Consider the following 5,047-nt stretch of genomic DNA (forward strand, 5'->3'; position numbering starts at 1 on the left):
TTTGATGTGATTCATTGCAGAGAGAGGAGCGAGACAGGAAAACTGATGGACAATGAGGTGTATTGGAGTCAGGTTATATACATTAGGATTTCAGTGAGAAGCTGTTCACATTGCAGACCGAACACAGAAAAGTGGACAGGATGTGACCATCACAAAACGCAGCCAATCAGAACATTTCTCTCGGTTCACGTACGACGCATTACAGCTGAAAAGAGCAAATTAATGTCTGTTACTCGTGTTTTCCCACCTTCTACCCATGACAGTGCACTGGAACTGAAGTAAAATCCCGTGACTTCCACCCGTGAACTCGTACTATATCGATGGACTCCCAGTTACGAGTTCTGATGTCACATGGCCCGCGAAACAACAATATGGCAGACCCTAAGGATAAACAAATAACACAAAATAAAACATTGAGGGTAAGTTAACTCCCTCAATATTCAAATCCATAAGTTACACCCCCCCCCCCCAATACTTGAACATTAAAATCAAAGTAGATCTAATGAAAATATGTAGAATTCGTTTATTTTGTAACAATAATTTTGTTCCTAATCAAATATGAGTTTGTCATTATAAATCAGACAAAAAATATCCCCCCTCCATTGAACCGATTGGTAACGCCCAACCAATGAGTCGCACTTTCACCAAAACAATAGCCGTGTCTCATTTCGTTAAATTTCGAAGACTGCGTCCTCCGGAGGACACGTCCTGTGTAGGATGCAGTATACGGAGTGTCCTCAATCAGAATTAAACGAGACGTCCTTCGTAGGACACACAGGTAGGAAGTATCACGTTGCTATGCCAACAAGTTCAGCCTCGTTCCGCTCTCACGCCAGTTAGAAGAATGATAACTTGAAAATGACTATGAAATGTTTCTTGTCTTGACAGCAATGTACTGTTCTAAACGTTTAAAATTCACTAAAGAGTTGTAATCCTGTTTACCACAACTATCTGTTTGAGGTAATAGAGCTTAAAAATAAAAACAAGTTTGAACTTACATTTTAAACACCACACCTACGCTCGCATGTATATCTGACAGTGGTGCCGTTTTGTCATATAATATTAAAAAAATATTTATGGCGGTTGCCGGCGACGCAAAGAATTATGGGTTATCTCCAGCCGCGAAGGCTGCACCTCATGCACACTCCGAAATCCTCTGAAAGAAGGACGCATTCGAAGGTCGCATTTGAAGTGTCCTACTCACTTTTTTTGTAATGAGACGGCCTTATGACGTATGCACCCTTCAAATGCGACCTACGGAGGACTAGCCTTCTGAAATGAGACACAGCTAATGAGTGGTGTTGGTAAGCTTAGCGCCATAAATGAAGGGAAGCGCTGCACAGCGGACTATATTTAACAGCTGGTCAGAGAGGGATGCAAAAACATAAAGCATGTACTGAGAATCAGGTATGAGAATACTGTGTAATAGCTAAGTACACACCACATATATTTTAGCTAGATAATCCATTGCAATGTCTATTTAGCTATAACAGTATAACAAGTAACCAAAGCAGCCGTCTGTTTTGCTAGTTCATTTTTCAATAGTGTCTGTAATTATCAATGACAAAAGTATTCACATCGGTGTTTGTTTTCTTCCTAAATTAATCTGACTTTTGAACGAATTGTGTGAATGAACGATTTAAGTGGCTCACTCATTAAAACAGTGAATCTCTGCCTCCTACTGGCGGTTTCAATACTTAATTGCTTTCTTTTTTTAATCTCTACTATGTTAGAATTTTACGAATGATTATACACAAATTTCATAACGTTAAGAGGTGTATAATCTCTTAACATGTTTTTATGACAGATTCGAGGTAAATATAGCAGAAGTCAGCAGAGGGAGAGCAGGTAAAGATGCCATTCAATCAATAAAATAAAATAGGAAACAGTATAGAAAACCAGCAGCTTTGTAAAGTTAGTAGATAGATAGATAGATAGATAGATACATAGATAGATAGATAGATAGATAGATAGATAGATAGATAGATAGATAGATAGATAGATAGATAGATAGATAGAAATATCCAATAATAATATGCATTAAAGTTCAACCCCCCTAATGTTCAAACCAAATCTACGCCCTTGGTTAACAAGATTTTGCATTTCATTGGGGTTTTTTTTCCAATTAGATTGACGTTTGACCATCGTACCATTGTTTAAACGCAAAAACACATTCTGTTTGAATGATATAAAGCACCTAAGGGGACACAGTGGAGAGAAAAATAGTATTGCGTTCCCCCAGGGAAATTTGCATTCGGTCGCAATAAACTTTTGTTCTCCCACAAAACTTTTGCGTTCCCCTGAGGCCCTGAAGTGAACAACGCCAAATACATTTGTAAACGGGGTCTAAAGCGCTTTGAGGAAGTGGAAATGCATTTAACTGTATTTCTTTCGGAATGTATAGATGCTCATGTGGTCGAATGCGTTCAAACGGGCCACAGAAGACTGCATACAGAGTGACTTAATGCGTAAAAATTATGGGAAGGGAGAACTTCAATTTTGCTAGCTGAAGACCTAAATTTGTTTTGTATATGAAAAATGTATAAGGCACCAGTTCCTGATTTCTAACAAGCACTCATTGGCTTCGTTGTGGTCTTGTGGCTGTTAAAGCATAAACGAAAGTGGATGCTCTGTTTTTCCCGTCGTCTCCATGCGCATTCATATGTAAATTGAGTGAGTTTATTTTGTCCATTAGATTGAAAGAGCTGAAAAAGGCCATACATTTACCCGCCCATAGACCCTCCCCTTGAATAAATTAGGACAGAAGTTGTTGGAAAGGGGGAAAAAAGACGGATGTAAAACGTCCGGTGTAAATGGGAGTGTCTCCCTCGTCTACTTGTGATCTGATCGACTAAAATTGCATCTTAATACCAGGTGTAAACAGGGCCTTAAAAAACTTTGCATTCGTTCGCAAAACCACTGAAATAAAGTTGATATATAGTGAAATATAGTCAGTCACAGAAGTTTTTACGGAAGTTGTACGATATGTTTCTCAGGGGGAATGCTAACTTTTGCAAGATAACAAAAAATGTTTATATGTTACAAGAGAAATTAATATGTTTACGTGAGTATGCAAAAGCAGTGAAATCTAAATTTTCCTCCCTTAGTCTCTTTAGGGGCTCCATTTTATGGCCCCTAACGTTCAATATATAATTATTGTCAACAGCCTCAGTAATTCTCCTAGCTCGTGTTTGGCAAGTAATATACATGAGGTACAGTACGTCAGAGAAATGGATTTATATGTCTTTATAAATGACATATATATTGTAACCCTGGTGACCTGAATTATAAATAGTAAAGGTCTCGTCTTCACTATTAGATTTTGTTTCGCATGTATATATTTTTTATAGCACTAAGTACTATAGTTCCTTCTTTAACATTGACATTCAACTCCCTAGTCAGTACTCATAGGTCTGATTCAAACACCAGCTCTTGAGTTTTACTCCTTTAGATCTATTTTCACTCCCCTTTAACTATCATTAAATTCCTCACGCTGAATTACTTTGCTTTCAGTCTTTTATCCCTCTTTTCCTGCATTTTTATATATGTCTGTTCTTCTCATCTCAGTCATGCACTCTGGTTCCCATGTGTTCATGACAGATGGCTTCACTCCAGCTGTAGTAACCAATTTTGGTCTGACTGGTATATCATGAGCAACCAGTATCCAAGGCTCTGCATTCCTTTTATTTCCCATCATTCCCCATCGCTGTGTGGCTCATGGCTTCCAGTGAAGTCGAAATATTTTGTTACATTTTTTTTTACACTTACCAGGTAATGTGAGTACTGTTTGCAGGTGCACAAGTAACTATTGCTGTGCAGTTGCTTTGGTTCTTGATGTTTTTTTGTTTTGTTTTGTTTTTTAGTATGTAGTCATGTGATTACTAGGAAGTTCTAGGTGGTTTACAAACTGACCAAAGTCTATGATATTCTGGTCTCTTGATGGCTGAGGTCCAATATGGCCTGAAGTCTATACCACTGGGAGAAATCTGATTAAAATGACTTGAGGTGCCATGATGTTTGTGTGTGTATGGATGGAACTATTTAACTTGAATTTTGTTAAAGGGGCATTTCTTCTGGTTTTTGTCAGCAAATTCTCAGTCTTTAATCGCTGCCATGAAGAGCGTCTCTCATTAGTTATGTAACCAAGGTTCTTCCTCTCTCTCCCCAGGCAAGTTGTGTGTGTGTGTCTGTGTGTGTGTATGTAACATGTTATTATTGAATACTGTTTTATAATGTATTAAAATACTGAGTTGCAAATAGTATCTGTGCACTATTTACTCTTATTATATACTGCTCTTTTTAAAAGAATCTGTCTTTTTCACTTGGTAAAAGCATATCACTAAGAAAATACTGCTATTTTCTCTTAGTGTAAATATAAGCTATTAATATGTGCACAGTGTAAATAGCATATATCACTATTTGCACTTAGTGTAAATAGCATGTGCATTTATATATGTATTAAACATTAACTATAATTGCCAAAAGTTTTGGGACACCTGCCTTTATGTGCACATGAACTTTAATGATATCCCATTCTTAATCAGCAGGGTTTAATATGGAGTTGGCCCACCCTTTGCAGCTATAACAGCTTCAACTCTTCTGGGAAGGCTTTCCACAAGGTTTAGGAGTGTGTTTATGGGAATTCTTGACCATTCTTCTAAGCTCATTTATGAGGTCAGGCACAGGCGCCTGATGTTCAGTCTCCACACTAATTCATCCCAAAGGTGTTCTGTCAGGTTGAGGTCAGGACTCTGTGCAGGCCAGTTAAGTTCCTCCACACCAAACTCATCCATTATGTATATATGTCTTTATGGACATAGCATTGTGCACTGGTGTAACATCCGAATTAGAATGTTTGAACAGGAAGGGGCCATCCCCAAACTGTTCCCACAAAGTTGGGAGAAGGAAAATGTCCAAAGGGGCCAATCCCAACCCCTGAAAAACAACCCTACACCATAATCTCTGCTCCAGCAAACTTTACACTTGGCAAAATGCTGTCAGGCAAGTACCGTTCCTCTGGCAACCGCCAAACCCTGACTCGTCCATT

This window comes from Pseudorasbora parva, chromosome 15 (genome assembly GCF_024679245.1).
Source record: "Pseudorasbora parva isolate DD20220531a chromosome 15, ASM2467924v1, whole genome shotgun sequence".
Classification (NCBI taxonomy): Eukaryota; Metazoa; Chordata; class Actinopteri; order Cypriniformes; family Gobionidae; genus Pseudorasbora; species Pseudorasbora parva.